The sequence below is a fragment of the Aphelocoma coerulescens genome, chromosome 1A (assembly GCF_041296385.1).
Source record: "Aphelocoma coerulescens isolate FSJ_1873_10779 chromosome 1A, UR_Acoe_1.0, whole genome shotgun sequence".
NCBI lineage: Eukaryota > Metazoa > Chordata > Aves > Passeriformes > Corvidae > Aphelocoma > Aphelocoma coerulescens.
The window spans coordinates 21,443,695-21,460,705 of record NC_091014.1 but is presented as its reverse complement, the minus strand read 5'-3'; the positions used below and the strand labels follow the sequence as shown (position 1 = coordinate 21,460,705).

The window sequence follows — 17,011 nt, the reverse complement described above, 5'->3', positions numbered from 1 at the left end:
GCTGCCCCTCCTGCTGCCTCCGTCCTTCTGTAAGCAGTGGAGGCAGGAGAGGCAGGTGGCAGCAGGAGTTCACATTCACAGCACTCTCATGCCCCATGGTAACTGGTGTGCAGAAAGCTTAACATGTGAATGTTCCTACTGCCTTATTGACTTCTGCTCTGAGGCTGGGCCAGGGATTGGAATCTTACAGAAAAATAGAAAAACAGATGACCAAAGAAGGATTAAAACTGCACTGCCTTTTCATAACAATCTCACTCTTAAGCCTCCCACCTACTTCAAGTACAGACAGCTGCAACTTCAGTGGAATGTAGAAATGAAAGTCAAGTATTGTTAAAACCACAGATTTCAGAAGAGAAAACACAAATTAAGCACCTAGTGATTGCTTCCCATGACTTTTTTTCCCCTCTAACATCAAAGAGGGATGTTGAGGCTTACCCAGTGGTTGATCTAGTGGTCTGCTTGCCTGCATGTTCATTTCTCTCATCCCATTCCAATCCCATTCCAGTATGCCACTGTTAGCACCATCCTGACATGGTGGTAAACCTGCTCAGGGAGCAATATCACCAGGCATTCTGGAAGTAGAAAAAGTATATTGCTTTTTCTTGTTATTTTCTGATCATTGACTCCCAAAAGAGACTTATTTTTTGGGGTCAGATATGTACCAAACTGGACCAAGATGCTGGGGAATTACATGGCCAGAATCAGGGAATGGGATGGGAACCATCAATCATTGAAGAGAACCTTAGACCAGCTAGTTATAGTCTGAAACCCCTCTTGAAGAAATTAATTATCAAGGACATATTACAAGAGGAAGGACAGTAAAACAAAGGGACTAGGTGTTCATTAATCATCATTTGCTACTTTCAGCATTCATTTCCTCACTTCCATGTATCACCATACTGAGAGAACGGCTTGGGAGAGGTGCCAAAGGCAGCAGAGATGTAGTTAGAGTGAAGATTTGGGAGACAGGAGTTCCCAGCTACAAGCTCCAGTTGCTGCTTTAGTATGACTCTAGATGAACAGTCTCCAGACTCAATCCCCCCACTCAGGCTCTGAGCTGTTAGGTGAGGGATGGCTGCCCCAGGAGTCACATCATGGGGTTAGGGCTGCAGTGGTGGGGCATTGGCCACCTCTCTGGGTAATCTGTACTGGTGTTTCACCACCCTCACTGTAAAAAATTCTCTTTTATCTAATCTAAATCAAGCCCCTTTCAGTTTAAAAACATTACCTCTTGTCCTGTTGTAACAAGCCCAGTTAAAATGTTTCTTCCCATCTTTCTTATAGGCCTCCTTCAGGTACTGAAAGGCTGCAATAAGGTCAGCCTGGAGCCATATCTTCTCCAGGCTGAACAATCCCAACTCTCTCAGCCTTTCCTCATGGGAAAGGTGCTCCGGCCTTCTGATCAACTCCGTGATCCTCCTCTGGACAAAAAGTCAAAATTTACCTATAGGTGTATGTGGTACTGCTCCCAGTCAGGTGTATGTTCTAAATTCCTCTGAGGTCCTTTCTAGCTGCCTGGGTCTGTGAACCTTCATGAGTGAGGTCACACAATAGATGTGGTCCCAGGAGAAAAACCACAAGTTCCAGAGGGCCACTGGTAGGGGACTTCTGCATCCAATGGAGACCCTTTGTGTGACAAGCCTTGGGAGGAGGCACCGCCCTGCATGAAGAACTTTCTGGAAGGAAAGAAGCATTCAGAACTATGTAAAAGGTCACCAAAATCCTGATTTGCCTGAGCCACTGAGCAAGACAGTTCCTTAGTTGATCTAATGTGAACGAATTTTGTTCAGCTCTCACAAATTTTATTCCAGGCTTTGCGATCTGCTTTCTCAGAGGAGCACCATTTATGCAAGATTACTAGAATGAAATGTAGCTACAGCCTCAACTATTAATTGCTTTGGAAATGAAACTCCAGGCTTTCTTACACTGCATACAGGAAAGAAGTACAAGCACAGACTTGATGCATATATGCATGTATTTATATACACACACACATAAAACTGAGCCACTGGAAAACTGAGCATCTGTGTTTTGTACATGCAGAAACCTATACAAACCTTCACAATTCACTTCAGATTGCATGAGTTCCAGTTATGTGATGTGCCTGTGATAAACATGGGGTTTATTACATCCTGAGTTATTGTCCACAAGAAAAGTAACTTAATCTTCTAATAAATTAAAACATGAAAAAACCAGGCATTTTTAAGACTAATGCATAGAGGACATTGAGATTTTGCAATAGCCTGATGAAGTAGAGCTGTTTACTGCAGACAAAAGACAGCAACTGCACTTTGGCTGGTTCTTTGTTGCATCTCTCTCTGAGGACAAATACCACTTTATTCTGGCCTGAGTCCAAGTGAACCAACCACTTTCATCAAGAACATTTTTAGATACTCTGACAGAGTGGCAAAGGCACTCCAAATGTGATTTATGGCAATGGGAGATCACACCAAAGGTTAATGTTTTTCAGCTGTTTGCCACTGTTCTTAAAGCAGAGATTTGGATGCATACTGGCTACCTACTTCACCTACTCATGCAGGGCAGTTTTCATATGGCAGATGAAGATTGCACTGGAGTTCTGGTAGGCAAATGTAACAGAAATGTGCAGAGTAATTGAAAGTTTATTAGTCTATCTTCATGCTGCTATCTAACCAAAATCCTTCGAGTTGGATGTCCCAGGCCTCAGTACAAACCTCATGATTTATGTATGCCAAAAGCTGCTTTCAAAAACACTCATCCTTTTACCATCTCCCATGAGCATCAAAACATCCAGGATGTCTAGCAGGATGCCACGTATTTATTTTCCATGTTGCTCACAAGGAAAAGGTGCTTTAGCAAACCCACATGGGGTGGCAAGCAGTGTTAAGGAAGAGAAGTTTCCTGCTCATTACCCCATTCCATCTCCTCCCTTTGGCAGAAGCAGGTAAGACGTGATTTTCCTACCAATTTAATTGACATGAAAATAACCACTCTTAGAATCAGGGCTAATGAGCTAGAAATATACAAGAACAAAAAAATTGCTCAACACCTTCAAGTGTGGACACTGAAATGCAGCTATTCGACATGCTGAGCTACAACAATGGCGCATGATTTATTGATTAGTTGCCATTACATGATGGAAGCTCAGCTAGTCATTTAAAATACACATATTATCTTGGAAATCTTCCTTTGAATAAAAAGGTAAAATACAGCTTCTCTTGTAGTAGTCAATACTTTATTTTTCCTTTTTAACTGAAGTGTCATTGATGAATTCTGAAAGGTCTAAATATTTTTAAATGACAAATGCTTCTTTAATGCTGTTGTACCATCTTAAACTCCTATTATTTAAGCTGCATTTTAACTGCTATAGTTCAGACACACTTCAATAGTATAGACACAAAATTTCTGCAATATATATTTGGAAAATACTAATCACACATTATCTGAGGTTACTGATGTAAAAAGATGCATTATTTCCAGCACAGAATAGGTAAATCTGATTTTCCACCTTTGAACACTGTAATCATGAACTCCTATTTGTAATAGCCTTCCCATAGCCTACCTCTCCATAATAAAATGAGTTCAAATATTAGTAGATAATGAGATTCGACTGTTTTTTTTTTTCTGTAATATAAATATATTTATAGAAGCCTGCATGGCAGTTAGCTGATCCCAATAGACAATTTTTCAACCAGTTGAAGAATTACCAATACCAACAAGTGTAAGTAAGTAAGGCTGTGGTTAAAATGAATGGCAGAGCAATGGCTTTGGTAGGCAGGCAAAGGTAAGCAATTTGCCAGGCAGTTGCCTTAATCAAAGTTGGAAATGCTGGTTTGTCTGGTTTATATATATAGAGGCGTGTGTGTGTATGTGTGTTTGTGAAGGGTTTATTTAAACAACAAGAGGAGGGGAAAAAAAGGCAGGGCCAAATATTAGTTGTCAATATTTTATATTAATTTTCATTTTTCCTACATTTTGAAGCACCACTAAAATTCCTGATGAAAATTCTTTTTTTTTTTTTTTTATTAAATTCCTCAGAAAATTCAAGATAGCTTTAAAAAAATGCACACATTGCCTATATGAACCTCTTCATTAAACAAGGATCTCTTAACCAGGCTCATGCACAACCAGGTGCAGCCAGGGCAATGTCAGAACATCAAGTCTTGACTGCAAGGGCTGATGCTTGTAATAGTTATATGCACATGCATATAGATACTCCACACATCCATATAAGGCTTTCTATGGATTCCACATGGAAATCGTATCCAGAGCCTGCTGCTTTTTTATCTCATACCTTTGTGCAGCAATTTATATCTGTAAAAAGTATATGCAAAATGTTTGCTAAACTAAACAAAAGAAAAATTCTGACTGTATAGCATTTTGCACAGGGTTTTAAACAAATGTATCAAGTGAGGGTTGGTTGGGAAATATCAAAACCCACTTGCTCTGGGTGGATCAAACATTTTCTAGTATCAAAGGAAAAAAATGAAGGGAATTGTACGATTAACCTTAGATTATTTTACCCTTAAACATTTTTTTTTTTCTGGATTGTTGGAAAATGGACACTGAGAAATCCATCAAGCAAAGAACAACCCCAAATGTATATGAATTGATCTGCTATGTGAGCTTGGTGCAAAGGGCATGAATATCAGGATGTGCAGAGTGACATTTCACAAATCTAATAAAAACACCTTAGATTTATCTGGCACTTTTTATACAGAAAAAGTAGATCCCAGGGTTATTTATGGACTATAAAAATATAAATATGTATATTTGGGTCATTCCAGTCACTAGCAGAAGATGATGCAGTGCCCTATCCAAACCAGAGACATCAGACGGAGAGTGAAAAATCCTTATAGATGCTTTGTTTATATCTTTGCCATGAGACTAAATCCATTCAGGTTGTATCCTGCTTCTTGTGCTTTTTGCTTTCCCATTGATATAAATTTCTTATCAAGGATGGTGGTAGCAGGAGTGCTACAGCAGGCTGAATCTCAACGGTTGCACAGTACAGCTGATGAATTGCTGCTTAATGAGGAATAATCCTTTTCTCTTTCTTCCCCCTCCCCACCCTTCAAAAGAGAGTTGAGATATGGGACATCCCCAAACAGGATCTAAGGATGTTGATCAGACTTGTGCATGCAGACAATCAAAATTGTCTGCACACAGAAAGTGCAATTTTCAAAACTTTATAAAGGATCTGATGTTCTTTTTTAGCTGTTTGGGTTGCTCCCAGGTTATCTGCATGACCACAGGGCAACAACCTTCCTTCCTAAAGACTGATAATCCATCATCTGACTGTTTATCTGCCCATCAACCCCTCATAAAAATGTCAGAACACATTGGCTAGTTGCAGGCGAATAAAAGAGGTAGGAACCTCAAAGATAATTAAGTTCCCAGGGATTTGTGAGCATCAGCGACTAGAGACTCAAATTAGTTTTCCAACAGAGAGAGATGAAGGAGGAACTCGGCTGTTAAGGGCTGTGCTTGGCAGCAGCCCGCGGCCCCGGCAGTGCAGGCAGCCGCGCTGTGCAGGCAGCACGCGGCGCTCCGGACCTGCAGCAGCGCCCGCCTCTCGCCACTGAGAAGAGATGTCACATCGGACATGAAACAGAAATGGGAGACGAGGTTATCGCAATGAGTGAGTCAGAGACGAAACCACAGGAAACCTGGCTTCATTAGTTCTGTCGATAGTGGGAAAAGGTGTTTTTAATAATAACAGCTGAAAATTCGGCTCTTTTCCCCAGGTCTTGAAGGTCTCAGCAGTAGGAATGATACTGTGTATGGCTGCATCTTGGACAAAATTCAGAATTGATGGCACTGGGAAGAGAAGCAGGAAGGGAAGATGCACAGGTGTTGCTTTCAGTGTAAAAGAAAATAACATGCAGAGAAAAAATAACAGGCAGAGAAAAAATCAGGAGGATACACATAACAACAAATGGGTGATAAAGTAAGGAGAGAAAGAGGGAATGCAGAGGGAGAAAATAAAGAGGAAATTGAAATCTGGGCTAGAGTTCTATTCACATACAGCCCTGTCATCTGCGTCCTGATGCTGGAGAAGGAGGGAACAAAGCTTTCTGCCCTGAGCCACACCCTGTGCATGTGCATGACTGCAGTGAAAATCCCCAGGAACCTGGGAAGATGTTAATCATTCAGTCCTTGACTTGTTGCTCTTTTCTAAGCATCTCTGCATTTAGGATTTGATTTGACCTCTTCTTTTCTTTTTGTGTAGATGATGATAAGGGAGGGAAATAATCCTTCAGCTGCAAATAGCAGGTTTTGTCGTGCAGCTGTTTATCTGGGTTCACTGGGGAATATCTCCCTGTATCACTTCTCCATGGGTCAGAAGGATGTTATACTGGTTCCAAGACAAGGAAGAGCAGAAGATCATCCCGTGAACACTTTTCACCATTTCAAGTGGGCCAAGGGCTGAATTCAGCACAGAATTCAGTAACCAAAGTGCTGTTGCACACATTTGTCTCCCAGCTGGCAGAAGCATGGGCCAATATGCCATGCTGCTGCCTTAGCACATCCTCATGCATCTGACAGAACACCAATTTATAGAGGCTTAGCAGAGAAGATGGCTGTCCTGGGGTGGGATGCTGTGTGGCCACCTCAAGCTCCAGAGCATCTTCATAATCCCTGTCATGCTCAGCAAGGTCAAGTGTACAGCAAGGGATTGTTATGGACTGGATGAGGATTCAGCACAGCTTCCCTTCACCAGCTCTTCTTTCAAATTGAATAAACTGTCACCATTGCTCTGGCTCTGTATATGTCCACAGGCAGGCTTCTAAAAAAAAAAAAAAGTTGTCATGAGGCCAGAGCAACAGGAGCTGAACAGGAACTGGAGGAAACTATTCCAGCCAGAGGGAACTGTGTTGTGAGCTGGGAGGGGGCCAAGGCTTAGATTTAACCTGGGTACAGCCACCTTGAGACAGCAGAGTTGTGGCAAGTAGAGTCCTGGTCAGCGGTCATCAGATGGAGCAGATGTGGGCTTCCACCTAGAGTAGGGAGAGCAAATCACTAGGTTTGGAGCAGGCAGGGTATGGGGATGAGTGACAGAGACCTCAGCAAAAGGCCCTGGGACAGAGTGTGATGGAAGGCAGGGATTCATAGCCCAGGGCACAAAGAGAGCTGCCAGGCTGGTAATTCCAGGGCATTCTGCCAAAACTTTTGGGTACAACCTGGCCAGAAGCCCAGATGTTGATAAAGCAGCCTGGAAAGTCAGGTGTCACCAAGCCCATTAGCAGCCTGTGAGTTTCTCCTTACAGGATTCCTCACAAAGATTGCAGGATGCAACTAACTCAAATTTCCTAGGTAAGTCCCATCTCTCTCTTTAGATTCCCCTTCTCTCTTCCAGTAAGTGAAGAAGTACAGAAAGGGAATCCAGATCTTCTGAAATACTACAGTTATGTCAGAGCTGTTACTTCTCATCTTTCAGTGACTCAGCCCAGTCAGATGAAGACCAGGAAGAAGCCAATCAACAAGGACAAGGTCCTTCTGGTGGAGATTAGCACAAAAACTGGGCCAGACTAGCAAAACTCAGCCAGCACAATCTGCCTCCCCTGTGCCATCCCAAAGGGAAAACCCCACAAAACACTATAAAATGTTTGCATGGCCCCAAACCACTGCTAAGTCTGTGGTGGCACTTTGCACAGACAGGGTCTGAAAGGCACTTTTAACATCTCTTCCAAAAGTATAACTTTACTCTTGACCAGATTTTTTGAGTTGATTTTTATTTATTTGGTATTTGTTGCTGTTTTGAGATGCAAAGGCAACTTTTCAGCAACTTCCAGTTTGGGAAGCACAGCATTTGGACCAGCTTTCTCCTGTTGTTTTAGTAGGGAGCACAACATACACAGCATTTAATGAAGCTGCACTCAAAGTGCCAAGAGCAGTTAATTAATTACTCCTTGAAACATTGCTGGTCCACATTCCACTGATGGAAAGTTACAAAGTCTAGACAACCTGACCAAAGCTTACCTGAGCCGTTCTTCTAAGACATCCCTCCTTTTAATAGATTATCCCTACACTAGCTATAGTTGAGACAGGGTAATGCTGTATTCACAACATGTGGGAAGTGGGCTCTGCAATAACTGTTGATCTGTTTCTGGGGGAAGACATGAGAAATTTTCACACAGGCTTTTTAGTAGAGTGCTTAAGACGGAGAAAGGAACTGCAGAAATTGTGATTACATAGATTTTACCTAACAGGGACAAACCCTAGAGTACTTCAAGTTCAGCAAAAGTGATGCCAGTGACATATTCTGGGCCCCTCAACAGCAAGGGTGTGCAAGAAGAGAGGCAGCCTCTGTGCGTGCGCTCAAAGACTCCGCTCAGGGGATAAGGGGCGGGAATTACACTGTTGCTACATGTTCAGGAGGGTCCTCAAAACACCGCCGGGATACGACAGGTACCCCAAAGCCGTTAGGTACAGACCAGTACAGACCCTTACCCAGCGGTACCGCCGCCCCGCTGCCGAGCGCCGCGGAGGCCAAGCGCCGACCCCGGCCGCGGGCAGAGGCTGCCCAGAGGCAGTTCCCGGCAGTCCCGCCGCTCCCGGCCGCGGGCAGAGGCTGCCCAGAGGCAGTTCCCGGCAGTCCCGCCGCTCCCCGCTGTTCACGCCAGGGGCCCACCGGCGGCTGGGGCTCGCTGCCCCCAGCGCTGGAGCTGCCGCCCGGCCCGGCCCCGGTCCCCCGGCGGGGCTCGGAGCACCCCTGGTTCTCCGGGAGCACTCGGCCCCGCGGACGGCCCCGCTTCGCCGAGCCGGCTCTGCCTGGCTGGCGGGCAAAACAAAGCGGAGACAGGGAAAGGAAAACGGGGAGAAAGTGCCGCTCCTGCTGCCTCCCAGCCCTCTGCGTGGATCTCCCTGCATGAGACAGCGCTGCAAGCGGATCCTGACCGGGGGCAGGGGGTGGAGAGAGGAGGAGGAGGACGGACAGAGGGAGGGAGGGAGGGAGGGAGGGAGAAAGGGAGGGAGGGAAGGAGGGAAGGAGGGACGAACGGGAGCCTCTCTCCTTCCCTGGGCTGTTTTTTCAGTTTCCTGTCTCGCATTGTGCTCACAGCGGATATGTGCTGCGCCTACAGGTGTGTCCCCTCCTCGCAGCTTTTCCCCCGCTCCCAAGCGTAGGCTCTGGCTGTCGGGGCCGCCGGCGGATCGTGACCGCCATGTGATGATTATTTCTCTTGGGGCGGTTTCTCTCTCCTCTCGCTCTCTGCCTCCCCCTCCCTCTCTCCCCGCCGCTCTCGTCCTTCCTCTCGGAGGTGGCCGCAGCCGCTGCCGCCTTCGCGCTGACTCCGGCTGCGGCGGCGGCGGCGGGGCCCGCCGGGAGCATGGACGGCCGCCGGGGGCTGCCGTAGCGCCTCTGTCCAGCCCACCGCCACCCACCCCGGGCTGCCGGGGCCGCCGCTCCCGCTCGGGCAGCTCGGACGGTCCGTGCCCGCGGGCTTCCTCCCGCCGGCGCCTGCACCTGTTGAAGGTAACGCAGACCCAGCCCTGCCGCCGCGCACCGCGGGATGGGGCGCCGATGGGAGGGGGGAAGGCGGATTCCGCGGCGACTTCCCCCTGTCTCCCCCAGTTCGGGAGCTGCTGAGCCGCGGGTAGAGCAGCTTCTCTCCTCCTCGGCTGCGGGGCCAGGGCCGGGGGTAGGCGGCGGGGGCCGGGGCGGAGGGGGCTTTCTACCGCGCTGCCCGCGACCAGATGGTTTTGGTTAAGGGGCTCCCGGGCGGCGGCTCCGGACTCGGAGCGCCTTTCCCAGCCGCCGTGCAGGGCGGGGAGGTGGGGGAGGCGCGGGGAGTCGGCTCCTCCCGACGGGCAGCCGGGGAGCGCCGGTGTCCGGCGAGCTCCCTCCGCCCCGCTCGATGGAGGTTGGCTGCTCTCCCTGAGAGTTTCGCAACCCCGAAGCGGCCAGGGTCAGCAGCCCCTGTGTTGCGGCTGGCCCTGGCCCGGCGCCGACCCCGCGCTCCGCCTGCGCACCGCCGACTCGGGAACTCGTCTGGGATTTTCCTGCAAACGCGTTTTGTCTCTTTGCAGAGGCAGCTTTAAACTTTCTTTTCAAACTGTTAATTAGATACACTGTACTTTGCTCATGTTCCGTGCGGGCGAATGGGAGTGCGAGGCTGGAAAGGCTTGTGACTCAAGGCTTAGTTATTCGGGAGGTGCAGAACATCTTTGCGTGCCGCGTCCAGATGGGCTGTACCTGTAATTTGTTACTTTGCCTTCTCCGAGACTTCGTCGGTCTTGGTGACACCGGGAGGCAGAAGGGATCTGTAACAGTTTGGGTCCTTTCGGGGTTAACCAGACAGTCGGTTGAATATACCGGAGGAAGGAGGAAGTGTAAATTTATCGCCTCTCTGAAATCTGATGGAAAATAGCATTGCTTTTGTCCACGAGTTACGACACTATGGTCCTGTCTCTATCGCTGAGCTCATCATCAAATGATAACTTGCTCGTGAGGGAACTTATGCTTTTGTAAAGAAGGCTGTTAGCTTGAATGTGATGATTAGCGTATTGAACACCAGAGGGAACTCTGAATAGGTAATTCATTCGAGGGATATATATGCTTATTTTACTGTTTATGTTCTCATTACAATGGAATCTAGGAGGAAGCAAAGGTTGGTAAGTAATAGGCTGCTGGTATGTACCTAGGATTGACTTCATTTTTCTTTGCAGTTCTTTTCAGAAGACATCAACCCTAAATTTGGGCTGAAAAATCTCTTTTTTTTTTGTTAGTTTTTCCCCCAAAGCTTGACATATTCAACTGGTCTTGCAGGAGCAGGGTTGTGTACCATGCTGTAGGCAAATCAGTTGGGAGACCTGTTCACTGTTTGCTAGGGAGTGAGATTATACATGCATGGTTGGCTGACGCTTAATGCTCCGCCCGCCTCTCAGATTGTGAGACAGATCCAGCACACTTGGGTACGGGGGCTGCCGCCTGCAATCGACATACCAGAATAGAACATGCTTCCAGCCAAAACAAAAGGAAGGAAGTCTACTTCCAAGCCTAGCATGGCTTGTCCTCCTTACCTAGAATACTTGTGGATCTAAAGCCTAGTCTGATTGCTGTGAAGTAGAAAATAGTCTTTCTTAAAATATATGACTTAAACGAATACAGAAAGTAAATGGTGTCAGTGTTTGGCAAAGGAGTTTGCATGGTGGCTTCTGGTACCGAAAGCTGTTTAAATAATCTGAGATTATTGTAAGAAGCTAGGGTCAACCCATCAAAATGTGATGCTGTATTTTGTAGTAACATGAACCCCCAAAATGTGCAATGGAAGCTTTGGATGCTCGTGATAGTCTGTTACAACAGTGTTGATAACCAGGCTTCTTTGATACTCCTGGATTGTCAACGACATGAGAAGGATAGCACAGTAAATACACTTGTGACTCTGACTTATGCTCCAGAAGCTGACACATTCAGCTGTTCATCCTGTCCCTTTGCCAGAGGTTACTCTGCCATTCAGGGTTGTTTTCTGTTGAACTTTGAATCTGACAGAGTTTACACACAGGCATATGAATGTAAACTGTATTTTATGGCTGTTCATATTAGTGTGTGATGTGAAGTCCGATAGCATGGATCTCCTTTATATCTCTCTGTTGTGACAGAGGGGCAAGGCAAACAGTTGGGGTCAGCTGAATCGAGCTGCAGTTGTGAACCTTAGCCCATAAGCACCTACATTCTTTTGGAATGGTAGATGTGAGTCCAGTGAGCTACCTTGTACCAGGACTTGGTGGGCAGTGGCAGCAGCGAGGCAGCTCTGCACAAGGATAGGGGGTGTGACCTTGGTAGTTTGGTCACAGCACGCAGGGTTCTTGGTTTCAGAAGGATGTAATAGACGGTGCACCTGAACAGCCCTCTCTTCCTCTCCTCCTTTGTCCATTCTAGGAATTAGAAAGTGATCCACGTTTTTTGTTCTTTTATCTAAGTCTTGCTTTGTTCATCTGACTTGAAGACTTGTTATGTAAAATATCCTCACTAAGGACACAGCCTTATTCTGCCTGAATTTTCTATGGATGATGTTGGAAGTTGGATAAAGGCTTTGTATAGCTTTACAAAACTGGGAGTTGTTTGCCTTGTTTGCAGAAGCTCACTAAGGACAAGTTATATTTTGAAGGGAGGCCTCTTCATGAATGCCTATTAAGAACAAAAATGTCCCACTTACTTGTTTCTAATGGGTTTAGATTCTGTCTCAGATTTGAGAAAATGGTTTGCACATTTATTTATTTATTTATTTGAAGATGTAATACTAGCATTTGTAGTTTTGTAATGGCTATCATTTGGAAATTTTCATATACTTTTAAATTATTTATTGTATGAAGCACTGAATGAAGATATTTGTTACACTAGTGTCACATTCAGAATATTGAATTACAATTGTAAAATTAAGGTAACAAGCTTAAATTGGGGTTTGCAACTTTAAGCTCTTGCCAGCAAGCAGTTAATGGCAACATTAACTGCTAGAAAAGTAATTGCTACCGTTCTTTTACTGTCATTTTGTTCTCACTCTCCTCCAGTCAGCCTGTTCCACAGAGATATCATGAATATTCACCGAAATAGCTTGGCATTGTCACTTATGCAATTTCTCATCAGATTCAATGTGTTGATGAGCTAATGTGCACTTGATTAAATGTACTTGATTTATGCAAACAAAAACTCTGGGTGCTTCTTGAAGTAAAGTTAGCACCTGCACAGCTATTAGTGAGATGAGAGTCTAAATAATTAAGATGGAACTAAGTAAACAAACAACCTCGATGTGGTATTCCTCCTACTTCTTCACCTTTATCTTTTTGTTCAACTCAGTAGTGGTTATTTATTTTGGCTTTTCTTGCAGGTTTTCTTATGAACCATAGGAAATTGTAAGGCTCAGCTTACAGTGGAGTGTCTATTTAAATGGCTAATACTAGGAAAAAAAACAAAACAAACAAACAAGAAAAAGAGTATTATTAGCTGTTATAAGACTGGGGTAACTAGGATTAGTGGAGTATTACTTAAAGAGTTTTGTTTAAATATGAGTCTAACTTGCATTTGACATTGGTCAGTTAATCCTTGTTGAAAATAAAATAAAATCACATAGCCAAATAAGTCATTGAGGGGGTGTCTCTTATAACAAAAGCCAGAATTTGGATAGTAAGTGGTTTAGCCTCTTACTTTTTAATTGATTGAACACATGTAGAAATAAGGACTTGAAAACAGACATTTTATTTAACCATCAGTGGCTTAATGATACAAAAAGCTCTCTAACTGTCCATAAAACTGCTCAAATCTGGCTACAAAAAGAGGCCATGGAGTCCTTGCCCCTGGAGGAAGCAGAGGACAGATGGAGGAGGGAGAGGACACATGCTTGCCCAAGCCCTGGAGCAACCAGACAAATCAGAAAGCTGTTCAGGGTATCTTCTGGACCTGGGGCTTGCTTTCTTTAGGCAGATAGTAATTTAGTTATCTGTTAAAATCAAGTATTTCTGTTTCTGTCTCCGCAGTTGAACCTCTGAAATACATAACTTTTGGATCTCTCTGAGTTTCCATCTCAGGTGCTTGAGGAAAGAATTACTTGTTGTCATAATGTCTAAAAGTGTCTGTGCTTAATAAAGGTTACTAATGATTATTAAAAAATCTTGGAGTCAACGTGATGGTCAGCCCATGCTCAACTGCTCAGCCTGACACCACCATAACATGGGACAGAGTTTGCCCCCAGGAATGTGTCAGCAGAGCTGTGGTCACCAGCCACGTGCTTGTTGGGACGCTTGGTTTCTCTTTGGAATTCAGCTTCTGGGAGCTGGCGCCAGCACGGATTGATGATTAGCACCATGACGAGTTCCCCAGGCTTGTCAGCCTCAGCACTCATCAGTGGACAGAGTGCACCTGGCACCTGAAACACTGTGGACCTTGCTCCACCTTTGTAGTTAGATTCCAAGTTTCTGCCTTTATAGCTTCACTTTTGACATGCCATGGTCAAAAAGCTTTGCAATCCTGAAAACAAGTGAATTTAGTAGCTTTGATTTATTCAATCAAAGTGTGTCTTCAAGAAGTTAGTTATCCAATTAAAACCTTATTTCTAGTGTTTCACCTGTTTTCTTGTTAACTGGCATCACTAGTTTAATGTCCACGAGTAAAAAGTGAAGGCAGCCAGTCTTACTGACTTACCTCTGTGCCCAGCAAGATCACGGCACAGATCCTCCTGGGAGTTATGTGAAAGCATATGGAAAAGAAGGAGGTGGTTTGAGACAGGCAAAATGGCTTCAACATGGGCAAACTGTGCCTGACAAATTTGATGGTCTTCTATGACCCGTGTTGATGGATAGTGTTGATGGATAAAGGAAGAGCAACCAATGTCATCTACATAGACTTGTGCAAAGTGTTTGACATTGTCCCATACGGTATAGTTGTCTAAACTGGAGAGACATAGATTTGATAGATGGACTGCTCAGTGGATAAGGAATTGGCTGGATGGTTGTACTTAGAGTTGCAGTGAATGGCATGATGTCAAAGTGGAGACCAGTGACAAGTGATGTTCCTCAGCTATTGAAACCAGCACTTTTTAACATCTTTGTTGGCAACTTGGACAGTGGGATTGAGTGCACCCTCAGCAAGTTTGCCAGTGACACCAAGCTGTGTGGTGCAGTTGACACGCTGGAGGGAAGCAATGCCATCCTGAGGAACCTGGACAGGCTTGAGAGGTGGGCCTGTGCAAACCTCATGAAGATCAACAAGGCCAAGTGCAGGGTCCTGCACCTGGGTAGGGGAAATCCCAAGCACACATACAGGCTGGGCAGAGAATGAATTGAGAGCAGCCCTGAGGAGAACCTGGGGGCTGTTGGTTGACAAGAAAGTCAACATGACTCAACAGCCCATAAAGCCAGCTGTATTCTGGGCTGCATCAAAGAAGCATGGGCAGCAGGTTGACAGCAACATAAGGTTGTGGAACTCTTGGAGCTAGTCCAGAAGGGGGCCGTGAAGATGATGAGTGGGCTGAAGCAACCCTCCTCCTATGAAGGCAGGCTGAGAGGGTTAGGGTTGTTCTGCCCAGAAAAGAGAAGGCTTCGAGATGGTCTAACTGGCTTTCCAGTACCTGAAGGGAACTTACAGGAAAGATAGGGCAAGACTATTTACAAAAGCATGTAGTGAAAGGACAAGGGGGGATAGGTTAAAATTGAAAGAGAGTAGCTTAGATTAGATATTCGGAAAAAATTCTTTAGTGTGAAGGTGGTGAGGCACTGGAACATGTTGCCCAGGGAAGTTGTGAGTGCCCCATCCCTGGACATGTTCAAGGCCAGGTTGGATGGGGCTTTGAGCAACCTGGTCTAGTGGAAGGTATGCAGGGGTGCTAGAATGAAATGATCTTTGAGGTCCCTTTCAACCCAAACCTTTCTATGATTCTATGGTTTACATAATTTGCAGTGAATGGCTTTGGTATTAACAATTACAGTTTTCTTTATGTTGCAGATGTCATTCTTTCTCTCTTTGTTTTTTAAAAGCCTTCTCAATCCTACAATAATCCAGGAAGCTGTAGAAAAACTTTGCCCCTAAGTTGTCCTAATTCTGGACCTTCAAGTAGACCCATCAGAACCACTCTTCCAGATTAGGTACATGGGAGCTGCCTGTGAACAACATGATTTTAAATAAAAATCCATGAGATATTTGGCACTTAAACTGAATTGTTCCAGAACTTACATTTTTATAACCAGGTATGTTCATAGTAATTGCTGAACAAACCTGACTAGCATATTTCTAGTTAAACTGGATTAGGTCTGCTTGTTGACTTGGACTGAAGGAAGTTCTCATAAACCTAACGCTAATCTTGCTGTATCTAGAGGAATTATTAATGTGATAGCTCTGTGTCTCAGAGAAGGGATGCAGAAGGCTTAATGTTCTGTCTATACTTACTGACTGCATTTTAAATATGTAAAAATTTGAGGAGGGAACTCCTCACATCTTTTTCCCCAGGGCTCTTGTTTATCTTCTAGATAGTTTGAGAAGAGATAGTATCTCTTTCTGATGTCTAAGAGCTGTATATAAAGAAGATCTAGCTCTTACATTTACTATTGGCATTGCTGTTTAGAATTTATGAAGGACCAGTTTTTTAACCAGTGTTTGCCCTGTAGGAAAATAGTTATTGGTCAAATGTATTCAACCACAGGGAGAAAGCAGAGGGCAGAAAATATAAACCACAATGATCTGGTAAAAAGTGTGCAACTGAAATACAAGGTAAGATTTAGTATCCTGAATCAGGACAAGTTAGTAATCTTTTGCTGGGGTTTAAACTAGGCATGCAAAGCAAATAAAAGCTTCTTCTTTCCTGAAGATACATGGCACTTGGAATCATTAACAGTAGTAGGGTATGATTTCCTTCAGCTTGTATTAGTTAGTTAGTTTCCCTTTAATGGATCTGATTATGCTCATTGCAGCTGAAAGTCTAAAATATGCAACATCTGTCTTAAATATATCAGAAGAACATTAATTTGTCCTTCCGTAGTGTGTTGTCACAGTGTGTGTTGAACTTACATGCTATGTTCATTTAATCAGTGTGAGACAAATTGGTATAAACCTAATGTTGGGCCTGTTGAATTGTAAGGCAATGAAAGCAGTAGTTTGACCTCTCCTATTTACAGTCTTGTGTGATTAAGTAGTTTAAAAGCTGGGAAGAGTTTTTCTGTGCAGTTTTGGCATGCATCATCAGCAGCTAGACCTTTTCTCTCATGAACTGAGTAAATTCTCATGTAAACTGCAGTTGTGGTTATGATGTGTGCACACCTCCCATATGGGTATAAGTTACAAATCTAAAAAAACAACTGAAGTGGGTGACTTCGAGGATATTTTTTTTCTCCCACATATGTCAAATGGCAATGGTTTTGTCTGAAAGGCCTTTTACACAGACAGGAAGTGTCTTTGCGAGTACTTTTAAAAAGTTTTTCAAGAGTCAGTAACTCTGCAGCCACGAAGCTGGCTTCATGACTCAGATTATGCATGTGCTGTGTGGTCCAGGTGTTGTCACCTTCTGCCTACCCAAGCTGTTGAGATGAAAAACCAGAAGACTTC

The 17,011-nt window shown here is 44.6% G+C and overlaps 1 protein-coding gene and 1 long non-coding RNA gene across 5 annotated transcripts in view; one reads left to right on the top strand and one right to left on the bottom strand.

The window, feature by feature from the left end:
* Positions 1–2,324: 2,324 nt before the first annotated feature.
* On the bottom strand, positions 2,325–8,873 carry LOC138104600 (uncharacterized). 2 transcript variants are annotated; one of them, XR_011148153.1, is made up of 3 exons: positions 8,434–8,873; positions 6,894–6,980; positions 2,325–6,769 (listed from the first exon to the last, which is right to left on the bottom strand). It is a non-coding gene; the product is annotated as an uncharacterized lncRNA (long non-coding RNA). The 2 variants fall into 2 exon arrangements; XR_011148152.1 differs by having other exon boundaries at positions 6,908–6,980.
* Positions 8,874–8,977: 104 nt separating this feature from the next.
* PLXNB2 (plexin B2) overlaps positions 8,978–17,011 on the top strand; it is a 252,661-nt gene continuing 244,627 nt past the window's right edge. The window contains exon 1 of one of the 3 annotated variants that reach the window (XM_068996091.1): positions 8,978–9,065. The gene's annotated coding sequence lies outside the window, so the exon portion shown is untranslated. The other 2 variants (XM_068996111.1, XM_068996101.1) reach the window with 2 other exon arrangements.